General features: G+C 33.4%; 1 long non-coding RNA gene across 1 annotated transcript; it reads left to right on the forward strand.

Annotated features, from left to right (window-relative positions):
* The first annotated feature begins 1,271 nt into the window (after positions 1-1,271).
* On the forward strand, positions 1,272-3,238 carry LOC136220215 (uncharacterized). The gene is made up of 3 exons (XR_010684435.1): positions 1,272-1,394; positions 1,877-1,944; positions 3,185-3,238. It is a non-coding gene; the product is annotated as an uncharacterized lncRNA (long non-coding RNA).
* The last annotated feature ends 12,617 nt before the right edge of the window (positions 3,239-15,855 follow it).

Raw genomic sequence — 15,855 nt, forward strand, 5'->3', positions numbered from 1 at the left:
AGTTAGCAAGGTTATATCGGGATGAGATTGTGAGACTGCATGGTATTCCAGTCTCTATTGTATCAGATAGGGACCCCCGTTTCACTTCTCGATTTTGGGGTAGTTTGCAAAAAGCTTTAGGAACAAAGTTGAATTTTAGCACAGCTTTTCATCCTCAAACAGATGGACAATCAGAACGTACTATTTAGACCCTAGAAGATATGATGAGGGCTTGTGTATTAAATTTTCAAGGAGATTGGGATAAGCATTTGCCTTTGATTGAATTTGCTTATAATAACAGCTTCCATTCTAGCATCGGGATGGCACCATATGAGGCTTTGTATGGTAGGAAGTGCAGGAATCCTGTTTGTTGGGATGTGGAAGGCATGAGACAGTTGGAAGGACCTGAATTGGTACATGAGACCGTTGAGAAGATCGAAATAGTAAAGAAGTGTATACAGGCCGCACAAGACAGGCAGAAAAGTTATGTTGACAAGCATCGCCGTGAGATGGAGTACGAAGTAGGAGATCGTGTGTTCTTAAGAGTTTCACCTTGGAGAGGAATCGTTCGATTTGGGAAAAAGGGTAAGCTAAGTCCTAGATACATCGGACCATATGAGATCACAGAAAGGATTGGACCATTGGCTTACAGATTAGCACTGCCAGTAGAGCTATCACAGATTCATGATGTTTTCCACGTGTCAATGCTAAGGAAGTATCGATCAGATCCCAGTCACGTGATTTCGGAACCAGAAATTCAAGTAGTGAAGGACTTGACATACAAGGAGGAACCAGTAGAGATATTAGAAACTCAGATAAGAAAATTGAGGAGGCGAGAGATTCCAATGGTGAGAGTTCGTTGGAGTCACCATCGGTCTCTACGCGAAGCCACATGCGAAATTGAGGAACACATGAGACAAAAATATCCGCATCTCTTTGATGCTTCAGGTACGTAAATTTCGGGACGAAATTTCTTTTTAGAGGGAGAGAACTGTAACGCCCATAAAATAATAATAACGATAATGGTAGTAGACAATAAAAGCATTCATACATTTCTGTTCCTCACAGCCCTATTACTTATTTATATTACAATTAAATAATATATACATATACAAATAAGTTATTTTTATAAATAAATAAATATATATATATATATATATATATATTATCAGATAATTAAAAAAAAATAGATATATATATATATATAAATATATTAAGTAGGGTTTCAAAAAAAAAGAAAAAAAAGAGAAACAAAAGTCGGTTTCTTTTGTGCCGCCTTCTTCTTCTTAAAGAAAAAAAAAACAGAAAAGAAAATCTGAACCTTTTATTTTCTAGTTCCTTGCCGCAACTCTTTGGCGACATAGCTATGTTGGATTTCAATTAAATTGATTGGGTTTTGAATTTCCTCTTCACAGGTATGCACTGAATGCAAAGAAACAATTGATTTTTTTTTTTTTGTCTTTAGTTATACCATGCTACTAGATGACAAATATGCTCAGGTTCTTTTTGGAATTGGGGAATTTAAAGGTTTTACATATGTTTGTGGAATTAGACAATAGCTTTACTAGTTTGCTTTTATTCTTTTTATACTTTCATGTTTTATATAATATACATAAGCCATTTTAATTTCACTTTTGGTATCCAATTTCACCTATATGGTTTCATGAGTTTCAATTGTGTTCCTTTTCAAAATAATATAATAATTATTTTATTGATGGTATGTGATGTAAGCTTCTGATAGAAACTCAAATTAAAAGTTACAGGAGGTTCATAGCTCTATTTATTTATACTGTTCCTATATATTAAATTTTAACGAAAGATTTAATTAGTCAGTGATTAGTACTTTTGCATTTGCGAACTTTTGGTTAACAAATTTATATTATAAATATTATTTTAGGACACGAGAATCAAGCGGAAGATAGATCCGGAGAAAACGTTTAAGTAGACTTGCTTTTGGTGTTAGAGGTAAGTGGTTAATTAAATACGTAGTATGTGTGCTTGTATGTTTGGGTGCTATATTTGACTCGGTGAAATAATTGTTTATTGATTTGATTTGTATGCTTGACATGTATACTTGATATATTTATGATGACTATGGTGACGTGAATGAGTTGAATTTGACATCGATGGCTGTGAAGACGTGAGTGGATTTTAGACTGAGACTTATTGTGGATAGAATGGAAATCGATTAAGATACAATTGATAAAGTTTGGATAATATGAACGGCTGGAAAATTATAAGAACAAAAGCTTGTCTAGGATAGTATATTCAATGGTTGCGACTGACATGTGAAAAAAAAGAATATTTTGATCTCGTGAAAAAAAAAAAAAATAAACACCGGGTATTTGTTACGACAGGGTGTTAAGGTACCGGGTATTTGTTACGACATGGTACCTAGAGAGAGAGATGAGATACCGGGTATTTGTTACGACAGGGTATCCCATGAAATAATTTTATTGGCCAAACAACCATTGAGTATTACTAGACTAGAGTAAGCAGGGGCCTTGGAATAAATTAATAGTAATCTATCAATTATTGGTTTGGCTTGCTTGATAACTAGTAAACTTTAAATGCTAGAACACTATTGTATGCGTATGTGATTGCCCTATGTATTTAATTAACTATCTTATTGAGTCGACAGCTCACCCCTTGCCACCACCACTTTTCAGGAATAAAAGATTAGGGACGCCGGTTCCGATCGGTCAGTATGGGAAGTCATCGTCATTAGGATTTTAATTTTTGCTACCTCGATTAAGTATTGAGACTTTGTATATCAATTTATTTTTTTATTAGTTCAATCGACATCGAAACTATATTTTTGTTCGGTATAAGTTGGCGTTAAATTTATTCTCAAAAGAATTAGTAGTTGAAGTGAAAGTTTGGTTTACCAATTACTTATATTACTCATATTACGATTTATATATACTGTCTAATTTTTTTTGAAGCTGATTAGAAATCTCACCTATAATATGAATATGCATACAGCAAAAACAAAAGAAAAGATTTTTCTTTGTAATTAGAAATTTTGGAAATTTTGTTTGTATCCTCTTTATCTAAATAATGTTATATGACTAATAGGTAGGTCTTGGGTTATTATATGTATGATATTTATAACTATGCAATATATACATATAGATTTATGACGTTTTAGAAATTTTGGTTTTATTTTATTATTTTAAATGGGTGTTACATTTAGTGGTATCAGAGCCGACTCTCCACGTACGATGTGTGGTTCGGGGATGAACCAGGCGGAAGCTGGTGGGCCTGTAACGACCCGGTCCGGAATGGGTGGCGCCGGGGTAAGAAGGCCTGAGCAAGGAGCGGCCCTAAGGGATGGCGATGGGGGCAGGAATGAACTGAATCCCACATCGAAAATGGAGAGGGAGTGATTGGGGCTTATTAGTAAGATGAGAATCCAATACATGCAGACGCGTTTAAAAGCCGTGAGGCCCAATGTGTTGGAATTGGGCCAGAGCGGACAATATCTACATGGTATTGGAACAGGGTGTTACATGTAATGTGGTTGAATAGGGTTAAAGGTACAACAAAGGTTAGGAGTTCTAGCGCTAGAAAAACAAAGTTTTAAAATGGCTTTAGCAAATATGAAGTGATTAAGCTTTTTATTTCTTTTTTTTCTGAGACGTTCTGATTTTAAGAACTGGGGAATGAAGTTCTCCCCTTTTTGTTCGTCTCTTTTCTTTTTATTTTTCTTTTTCTTTTTAATAGTGATGATCATTCACCTCTTAGCCTTTTGGCTTGCTACTATAATGTCATAAACAAAGAGAAAGCGCTAGAAGAAAACAAAGACTCAATATGAGCTTTGCAAAAAAACTCGGGTTAGGTAACAAACTAGGTGATAGTTTGCAAAAATTGGGTTAGAACGAAAGAAAAACTACAAGCTACAAAATACAGGCTCAAAGGGGCTTCCTAGATTAGATGAAAAAGAAAAAATAAGGTAAAGAAAAGGTCAATTCTAATGAGGCTAATTCATTGTTTACCATCTCAAATCATTGCATGCAGGTTCAACTCGGTATTAGGTGCAAAATCTGTAATCTTTCACAAGTCAAAGCATTCACACAAAAATGTCAAGAAAAAGAGCTTTTTGATGTTTGCTCTTAGGCTCAAATTCAACTCACAATTCTTTGGGTTTCAATTTTGTGTTTATTAGTTCTCCCCAAGCTCAAATTCAATATCACATGCCTTCAATACTTAAGTTATCTACCTAAGTACTCATTTTATCATTTCTTCAAAAGTAGGGTCTAAATACAATCTTTAGCTCATGCGCTTACAGATACAAGGATTGTGTCCTACACCTAAACTAGTTGTCATGCAATTTTAGATTCGGTTCTCAGTCTCCAAAAACAAATAACGAAGTTTAGCTTCGAAGGAAGTTTTCGGTTTTAGGTCCTAAACATGCAAAAACATAAATAAAGCATAAATAAACCCAAAAACGCTAAACTAAGCTAGACACGACGCAACCAAAATTTCAAAATTTGTACAATTTTTGTAAGTTTGTCTACCCCTCCTCCTCACACTTAAATCATGCAATAAGTTCCAACATTGCATATAAAAAACAATAAAACACATGTGAAAGAAGTTAGGGTGGAGAAGACAACTTACTGATCGGCCTTGCAATTGCCAAAACTTGATGATTGGCGCTGCCGTTTTATTTATTTATTTTTTTACTGGTTAAAGTTAAAAGCAAAAATCTATAATTAAATAAAAAAAGAAAAACAAACCTAGAAAAAGTTAATCCAAACTTGGGTTGCCTCCCAAGAAGCGCTACTTTATAGTCGATTAGCTGGACATAGAACTCCTTCCTAGGTGTAAGCTTCTATTCATGTTAGGAACTCGAATTCCTTAATAAACAATCCGTACCTACAAAACGGATTAGGGGCCTCAAATGAGTTAAATAAAAATAAGAGGCCGAATTTAAACATATTATGAAAATTTTTGGTTTGCTCCCTTTTGGATTCTCTTGGTAGGTCGAAGAGAATGAAAACTTCTGAGCATGAAGCAAATCCAAACTTTTCTAACTTTTGAGGAAAAGGTAGTTGATATACGCAAGCTTCGATTTGATCATTTATTTCTATCACATGATTAAGGGTTTCAGGTTATGAACCGGGGTTGCTTACCGGTTCCGGTTCCTCACTTACCTTAAGTGATGCATGCGACAGTGGACTTGGTTCTACCTTTTTGTCTTTCCTCAAGGAGATGACTTGAGCTGATTCCCTTTGTGGGATTTCTATGTTTTCCTTCATGCTTGGGAGAGCATCTCGGGATTGCTTTTGCATCTCATGGTTTATTTGAGCCAATTGGTTACTCAAGTCCTTGCAAACCTTCTCATTGATTGTAAGTTGGGCTGATATTTCTTTCAAAAGGGACAGTACCTCATCTCATGAGCTAGAGGGTTATGGAGGAACTTGGCTTGCTTGTTCGTAAGGAAACATTCCTAATTCGTTTTCCCTGTGCTCATTAACAAATCTATTTGGAGGCCTCAACATGTTAGGGTTCCCGTAGGACAGATTTGAGTGTTGAGGTCTCCTCCAATCACTATCATAAAAGCTGTAAGAATTGGGGTTAGAATTGTACCTTTGGTGATTACCCACAAAACTTACACTTTCATTGGTGTTGAGGCTCAGTTTCGCCATCAAGATATCCATTTTCATATTTAACTCAGCCATGGAGGGATTGGGAGCCTCATTCTCCAGGTCATGAATGTATTGTCTTGATGGGATATTAAACTTTTGAGTTTGCCACTCGACTCTTTCTTGTCAATTCATTGATCAGAGAATGCTGAGAAAAAGTGAAGTTCTAGCACAAAAGTTGATAAGTAAAAGTTTGCAATTATGAACAGATACAAAAGATATAAACAAGTATAGAAGGTATAAAGAATTATATATAAATAGGTATAAACGATATAAATAAACGATATTCACAGAAAGAATGCCTAAACTAACAATTCGACCTTTGGTTCGATATTGCTGGAAAAGTAAATCCCCGACAACGGTGCCAAAAACTTGATGCGCCTAACGGCGTCGTACCGCTAGGCTCACTAAGGGATAAGTGTACCTCGTCATTATCAAGTAATAAAATCTGGACAAGTCCAGGTATCGAATCCACGGGATCTACTGCTGCAAGTATTGAGCTACTCGGTCGTATGGTGTTATCTAGGCTTTGGGGGGTTTGAATTGGTTTTGTTTAAGTTAACCTACTCCTAATTAAATTACTCTACTCCTAGCTAAGTTATTCTACTCCTAATTAAGTTATTCTACTCCTAATTGATCTTTCACTAATGAAATTACCCAAAGGAACATGGGGTGATACGATAATAATGAAGATAGATTGTTAAGGCATTTGATTAAAAACCTAACCCAAGTCACTTGTACTTGAGGCGATTAACCCTACTTATCCTTCTGATGTCCCTAGTTCGTGATTCCCTTGTAAGGCCAAAACTAGCACTAAGGCTCAGCAATTTGGGCCTTATTAACTAAGAGATTCTCAATCTCCTAGGCTCTGACTAGGTCAGATTCGGCTCGCAATATGTGCTAGGTTAATTTTTGGACTTATGAATGAGTTAAACCAATCGAATAAAGCGTAAGACAAAGATTAAATAAATAAATCAACTAAACAAAACAAGAGCTAAAATATTATTAAAGATGAAGGAATAATGTCATGGGGATACAATTAGCCTAGGATTCATAGACTGTATCAAGGGACAAACAAATTATAAAAAGGATGAGAAAATCCCTTTCAGGGAACCTGTCTGCCTTGCAGGCGGCTTCCTAAGTCTTAAGGACGGACCTTGAATAATCCTCGGTGAGCGGAGCTTCAGAGGTTCTTCAATGTAGGTTGAAGGAGATGGAGGAGGTGGAGAGGATTCTTCAAGGGAGAAGGCTAAGGTATTTTACAATAATGAAAGATCTCTACAAATTGAAACTAAGAGTTCTATTTATAGTTGCGGTTCGGGCCCTCGTTCTGACCTAATTCATTTCCTTTTGCAGGTGGGAAGATGTGGGGTCAATCGTGGCGTCATGGGGCCGCTGATTCCCGCAGTTCAGCTCGCCGAGCTGGCCGAGCTGGCCTAAAAAGGCTAGTTTTCAACGAGCGACATGCCCAGACGCTCTGTGTGACTGTCGGGTGTTCCCGCGATGCGATTTTCGCCCGAACTCGTTCCTGTTTTGACCTGCACACGCACGCAAACTCTAAGTAAATACTCTGTTTGGTGCGACTTCTTTCAGATCAATTAGCCATAAAAGATAATCGAAAGTTAATGTACATGCTAGTTTGGCCATGTTTGCCTAAAAAATGATCAGAAAATGAGTCTAAACCACAAAAATAAATAAAACATATACAAATCCTAACTAACACACACAAATGCATATAAATGCGAGAATTACTCGCTTATTAGCAGAAAGTAAACTAAAAACCATCCTAAAACCGTACCCAAAGATAGGGTTTTTGAGCCCTATCAAACTACCCAACAAAAGACCCACAGGGTCCACCTTTTGCACAGTTCTTGTCACACACGACCCTAGACGACCTCAATCGGCATTGGACGTGAAATAGAAAGATCATAATCAATACTTAAGAGTCTCCAAATTATCCAACGCCATTATATTACAATTGAACTACCAAAGTTCTAACCATAATTCTCACAATAAGCAGCCAACTTCCAAACCTCACCTAAACAGTCGGTAACCTTCTCTATATCCTGTACTTTCTCACCTAAAAACATTAAAACATTTAAAAACGTGAGACAAAAATCTCAGTAAGAAACTATCAGCTACAAAAACCAACTTTATTTAACATAGCTACATATATACCTTTATAAAGGGATTTAATCAAAACCTTATAAAATATACTCAAAACTTAAGTTGATATAATTTTATCAAACCAATGCATAATCAAATAAATGTTTTATCAAACCAACTTGTAATCAAATAAGTGTTTTATCAAACCAAATCGTATTCAATCAAACGTAAAACTTATATCAAAATCAATCATAACCGAAAACATAATCCAAATGAACTTAAAACATTGTATCCATCCTCGAGTTTCTCCCCTTAAGTATCAATCAATAACCACATATATAGTCGAGACGTCTCTTAACATTGCCTATCCCATATGGCCTTACCCAACACTTCGCTGCCATACCCAATAGGTCTTCAGACTGTGTACACAGACCATGTCCCTCACTGAACATGGTCTTCAAATATAAAACCACCGATCCGGATAACTCTCGATGGATATAAAATCATAAAATCATCATATGCTTTAATTTCCTTTCATAATCAAATTCCAAACTATTTCATAACCATAAATCATTTGGCTTCAAATCAAATTAAGCCTTAAATCAACATAATCAAGTAAAATCTGAAATTCACATAGAAGCATAATCAATAGCTTCATTTGAACTATAATTTCACAATAAAAAGCAAAATCGTGAAAAACCTCAATTTTACAAAATATCCGTATAAACCTTGAAATATCAATTTCTGAAAATTTTTTGATTTTATATATATCTATATACATAAAACTCAAAATATAGTTGATAGTTACTTACCTCGGCTAAAATACACCCGTTCAATTCTCGTCTAAATCCTGTCTAAGACGTTTCGCTCCAAACATTACCGAAACTCAAAAACTCTTCGGCTAGGACTTAGATCTATGTATAAGGATACTATATTTTAAATTTCAAGTGATTCGGACAGTCGAATCTCCGTAAATCAAAGAAACGGTGGAGAAACAGTTCAGGAATGATGTAGAAAGATGAAAAATGAAAGAAACAGAGAAAAGAAAAAGAAGATCTAATTAATATCCACCTCTTCCCACGTCTTCGATAGATATATATATCCAAATCTGATTAATATCCAGTTTGATCCTCCATCTTTATATAATCTTTTAAAAATTATTCTAAACTTTTAATTTACACATAAAACCATCAAATTAACTCCAAATTTTTCCTATAACACCAAATAAAAATCATACACCTAATAATTATAATATCTATTACTATCAAGGTATAAATTCTAGAAATTTAGACACGGACGTGACAATTCTCCCCACCTTAAGAAATTTCGTCCTCGAAATTCACATTCTCTAATCTAAATTTTCTTCCTCAAATATCTCCAAGATCACAAAATTATTTCAAATTATCAAGATTTCTCATAATCATCAGTAGACCACAAATTCGAATGTTTCCTTCCATTAACTTCATCATTTATCAATATCGACATCTTAATATACTCTTAGTAACTCTAAACTTCAACCTAGTCAATTCCATCACCAATAAATCCACAATAAAACTTCAAATATCATATATTCAATTTTATATCATATGATATACTTTATATACATATCTTCCTATCACTAAACCAAATCTCACTCTAATAGATTTAAATCACAATTGATTTCATCAATGGCATAGATATCAAATATATTTCACCTATCTCCAAGTTCTATAGACTTCAATGTACGATATTATATTTTCTTTAACCTTTATATAATTTGAATCAATGATTTGCATCAACATATAATCTTACTTCATCATAATAATAATACTTATATCTATAATTTTTCACTCCAATTATAATGAATATGAACTCCAAGTCATCATCATCATCAATCAAATATAAACCTTATATCGATAACATATTTCCTCTATGAATATTACATTGACTTATTTATTTTCGCAACACCTCTATAAATTATAATCAAATCCTTACAATAAAAAAAAATCAATATAGATCATTCTTAGACTCATCATCCTACATCCCATTAATAACTCCAAATAAGTTTAAGTTTCTCATCAAACTATATGGACAACAAATACGATTTACTTAAATCGCAATGTGAAAGTTTTTGACATCTCCAAGCAATATCCTCAAACACAATAAAAGCCTAAAAAATTTATAATGACATTCAATTTCTTTATTTGATTTATAACTACTCAATTTGATTTTTATGTAAATTTAGACTATAATTCTCGAAACTTCAATTTTTTCTCCAAACCATATAACCAAGGAAGATAGAATACCTAAATTACAATAATCATTTTTTTTTTATCTTCTCCAAACTCCAAATAATATCTTTACACCCATAAAAGTCAATAAATCTATAAATCATTCGATTTTCTTATCTGACCTATAAACGCTCAATTTGATCCTTATATAAACTTAAACCATAATCACACAAACTTCAACGACCAATCACTTCTATTAACGTATATATCCTCTTATATCATATTTATCTCTTAATTTCATACCTCAAACTATGCTTAATATCAGAAAATTTTATCCTCAAAATTTATATCTTACTTATTTCCTCAAACACTATTTAAGCTTACCAAATTTTCATATTTAATCATCAAATCATGAACTCTAATATATTCTTCCACTTTACTTCTCATTGATCACTAACATCGGTATCTCTCTGAATATCATTTATACAACTCTCAATAATTCTAAACCTCAACCCAATGAAGTTCACCAATAAAACAGTAATTTAAATTTCAGACCTCATTTATTCAACTTAAGATTCTATAATACACTAAATTCATGTTATAATCTCCCAATTATTAATCAACTTCCAAATCCATTAAATGAAACCTCCATATTGTATCTTTCTCAATCCCATATCTATTATCTTTAACTGATCACTTTATCATTTCCTCAATTTCCTATATTCCTAAGAAGACCAACTTCTCATGTAAACCAGTAGCAGTGTCTCTCAAATAAAGAGAAAAATCAAAGCAAAAACCAAATTCTGGTTTAACGCTAAAATGACCAACATATGCCGTTTTCAGCATAACTTTTTCATACGGAGTCCGGTTAAGGCGATTCAAAAACCCTTAGAAACGTAAGATAATAATAAAGAACTTTCATGTAGGACTCCATGACAGATTCGACCTCTATGTGGTCAAAAAATGCATCATAAGATTTAGATACGAATCTGATTCTCCCGCAGCACCTATATAGACAATTCTCTATTATCTCTAGCTCAAAGTTATAACTTACTCATAACCCATATCACCAAATATCAAATAATTTGCTAATTTTTATACACCCAATATTTTACTAACCATCAAATCTCATGTCTACCCCTCATTAGCTAGTTACTCAATCCTCGAAAAATTCCAAATTATTTCTTAGCTTTCACCTAATATCCATATTCCTCAATTACTATCGATTATTTCTTAGCTATCACCAAATATTCGTATTCGTCAATTACTATCAACCTTAGGCCCGAAGAATTTAACCTAGAGCTCTGATACCAAACTGTCACACCCGACCCTGGACGACCTCAATCGGCATCGGGCGTGAAATAGAAAGATCATAATCAATACTTAAGAGTCTCCAAATTATCCAACGCCATTATATTACAATTGAACTACCAAAGTTCTAACCATAATTCTCACAATAAGCAGCCAACTTCCAAACCCCGCCTAAATGGTCGGTAACCTTCTCTATATCCTGTACTTTCTCACCTAAAAATATTAAAACATTTAAAAACGTGAGACAAAAATCTCAGTAAGAAACTATCAGCTACAAAAACCAACTTTATTTAACATAGCTACATATATACCTTTATAAAGGGATTTAATCAAAACCTTATAAAATATACTCAAAACTTAAGTTGATATAATTTTATCAAACCAATGCATAATCAAATAAATGTTTTATCAAACTAACTTGTAATCAAATAAGTGTTTTATCAAACCAAATCGTATTCAATCAAACGTAAAACTTATATCAAAATCAATCATAATCGAAAACATAATCCAAATGAACTTAAAACATTGTATCCATCCTCGAGTTTCTCCCCTTAAGTATCAATCAATAACCACATATATAGTCGAGACGTCTCTTAACATTGCTTATCCCATATGGTCTTACCCAACACTTCGCTGCCATACCCAATAGGTCTTCAGACTGTGTACACAGGCCATGTCCCTCACTGAACATGGTCTTCAAATATAAAACCACCGATCCGGATAACTCTCGATGGATATAAAATCATAAAATCATCATATGCTTTAATTTCCTTTCATAATCAAATTCCAAACTATTTCATAACCATAAATCATTTGGCTTCAAATCAAATTAAGCCTTAAATCAACATAATCAAGTAAAATCTGAAATTCACATAGAAGCATAATCAATAGCTTCATTTGAACTATAATTTCACAATAAAAAGCAAAATCGTGAAAAACCTCAATTTTAAAAAAATATCCGTATAAACCCTGAAATATCAATTTCTGAAAAAATTTTGATTATATATATCTATATACATAAAACTCAAAATATAGTTGATAGTTACTTACCTCGGCTAAAATACACCCGTTCAATTCTCGTCTAAATCCTGTCTAAGACGTTTCGCTCCAAACATTGTCGAAACTCAAAAACTCTTCGGTTAGGACTTAGATCTATGTATAAGGATGCTATATTTTAAATTTCAAGTGATTCGGACGGTCGAATCTCCGTAAATCAAAGAAACGGTGGAGAAACAGTTCAGGAACGATGAAGAAAGATGAAAAATGAAAGAAACGGAGAAAAGAAAAAGAAATTCTGATTAATATCCACCTCTTCCCACCTCTTCGATAGATATATATATCCAAATCTGATTAATATCCAGTTTGATCCTCCATCTTTATATGATCTTTTAAAAATTATTCTAAACTTTTAATTTACACATAAAACCATCAAATTAACTCCAAATGTTTTTTATAACACCAAATAAAAATCATACACCTAATAATTATAATATCTATTACTATCAAGGTATAAATTCTAGAAATTTAGACACGGACGTAACAGTTCTGGTGACCACTGGCGCAATATCATCCATGATTCTACTAGTAACCTCTCGGACTGGAATAACGTCCCTCTTTTTGTCAGTCCGCTGCTGAACCACCCAAGATTGAGTTTCAGCATCCTTTGAAGACGGCCGAGGAACAATTGGCTTTTTGTTTTTCTTACAATCATACGCCATATACCCTACACAAGAACACACTTTACAAAAACTAGGAAGTTTCTCATATACCACATCAATCCAAAATTTCTCACCTTCACGATCAATCCCAAGTTGAGTAGGAAGTTCCCCTACTAAGTCGAGATCAAGCTACATACATGCAAAATGACCAAAGTCCCCCTCAAATGTAGCCTTGTCAAGCCGAAGCATTCCTCCAAGGCCTTTGGCAATATCTGAAAGTATTTGAGCATCCCAATATTCCCAAGCCAAAGAGTACAGTCTAACCCAAACTTGAGCATTCATCGAATTTTTTGCAAAGGATCAAAATCTAGAACCCACGACTGTAAATGAAACGAACTTGGTTTAACATTAACAATACCTTTACTCAAAGCCAAGTCCCTTACATTTTGTGTGTGCAATATTACATGAAAATATCCACGACCAATCGAAATCAGCCTCTATGGTTCCTCCATACCCTAAATTGCATTCAGTGCCTGTTTCAATTCGAGCAAGTTCCATGGGATGCCTAAATTGCACCCACTGTCGCACCTTGACTTTCGGTTTTCACAAGTCAGGGCACATGGCCAGCTCGATCCACTTTTCATGTTTTAAGGTTTCAAGTCACCACGAATCATCACTTGTAAATGTGTGTGCAGGCGTGATTGGTCACCCTATCTGTTTGGATTGACTTTGTATGGTTTAGGTTTGGGTAAGGATGACCTTGGGAGAGATTAGAGGTTCGTTTTTCCGGTTACATTTAGGGAAGAGATGTGATCTCACCCTACCCTGCCCGATATGTCGATACTATCGTGATATTGTGTGTTTGTTATTTGTTTTGCTTTGAATCGTCGATGTTTACTATTTGTTTTGCTTTGAATCGTCGATGTAAGTCCATTATGCTAATTAATTTTCATAAACCCGCGTTTTATAGTAGAAAAAATGATAACTTAATGTGTACTGATCATATAAAATGATATGTAATATGAAACAAAAATGCTAGAAAGACATGTAATATGAAACGGATGTAGTAGCATTTAATAACTTTTTTTTTGTAACTATATTAATATAATAATAACCGTCAAATCATTTTTTTTCAAAATTTGATAATGTATAACTAAAAGTAATTTTATTGGAAAAAGTTAGATTTAAATTTATACTATTTAACGTTAGGATTAACTTTTTTATAATATTATGGGGTGTTTGTTAGAAGGGATATAGGAGGTGGGATAGGGATAAAAAACACGAGATAAATTATCTCGTGTTTGTTTGGGAGATAGAAGAGTGAGACGGATGAGGGATAACCTTCTTATCCCTCAAATCCTATACATGGGAGGGGGGTGGTATAAGAATGTGGGATAAGCTCCTGCGATTTTAATAGGATGAAAAAGTCCATCTTATCCCTCAAATTAATGTTATATGGTTTAAATAAGGTTAACATAGTAAAATGTATTATTTTATCCATATCCACATCCCTATCCCATGTACCAAACATTGAATAATAATTCTCGACTATCATATTTTTATCCTTATCCCAACCATTTATCCTTATCCCTATCCCAACCTTTATCCCTATACCTATCCCAATAGAATACTAAACGCCCCGTTAAAGCAAATTTGTTCCTTATAAACCTGTAATATCATATAGAATTTTATGAAAATAAGTATTTAATAAAAATAAAAATAATGACAAAGGGTTGTAATTTCAACAACTCCAATTTCTATGAACTTTTAAAACTTGTCATTATTTCATAGTAATTTATTTCTCTTTATTCCAATGGTTTGAATTTAAGATTTCTTATTTAGACCAGACCATTGAAGATGTCAACTCCATCATTTTCTAGATGTTTTAAATGCAACACATGTTTCTATTCAATTAATTGTCAAATGTTTAAGAATATCTTTTCTTTTCATTTATGCTTAATAATTAATTATGCATTTAACTTACTAAGATATTGATACATAAAAAAAAAAACAATTACCGTGTTTGTGTCGTATTAATTATTAGATTAGTGTTAAATGACTCAATTCTAATCTAATTCAAAAAAATTCGTGTTATAATTAGATTGGTGTTAATTCCGTATCGTATTTTTAGATCACATACAATTTTACTAGATATCTATATTAATGATGATATTATCATGTCCTCCTATATTTCAAAATACAGGAGGATATGATAATATATCAACATATTTTGTCATTTTTGGATTAACAACAATGGTCATTTGAAAAACTGTTGATATCATGTTGAGTTCGTATATTGTATTTACATGTCATGTGTAATTTTACTATTTCTGTTAAAGATGACATGTAAACTATGGGAGGTTCGAGTATAATTATACTTTCATAACTTTTTTTATACTTAAAGTGACATGTAAAAAAATAAAAGAATATGATAATATTTTTAAATATTTATGTCATTTCGTGTTTGAGTTAGCAGTTTAATCCTAACTCAATCCAAAATTTGTATATCAAACCAAAAATGATACACTATTGGACTAAACTCAAACACTAAAATTGTGTTTCGATTTCGTGTCGTGTAATCGGACATGTGTAATTTTTCCACCTCTACAAAAAGCTAGCCCACATTGGAAGTTTTTTTATTTTAGAAAAAGAAATTAGGGACTCAAGACTACTTAGGGGTTTGTGAAAGCACTTATATATTTCTCTTATGGGTTAAGATTAATAATGGGAGTTTTGTTAGTCACACTTCTAATGGTAGTGGTTAGATTATTGCTAGAGATCATAATGGCCTTGTTTTTGGTTACCGCTGTAAACGCTACTTTCCCTCACAGTCTAGTCTTGTCTCTGAAACTCTTGCGATGAGAGATGGTGTTATTTTTAGAATTGAAAAAAGGAATCCATTTTGCTGTTTTTAAAGGTGATTCCTTAAATGTTATTAATGCC

Source organism: Euphorbia lathyris, chromosome 2, assembly GCF_963576675.1.
Source record: "Euphorbia lathyris chromosome 2, ddEupLath1.1, whole genome shotgun sequence".
Classification (NCBI taxonomy): domain Eukaryota; kingdom Viridiplantae; phylum Streptophyta; class Magnoliopsida; order Malpighiales; family Euphorbiaceae; genus Euphorbia; species Euphorbia lathyris.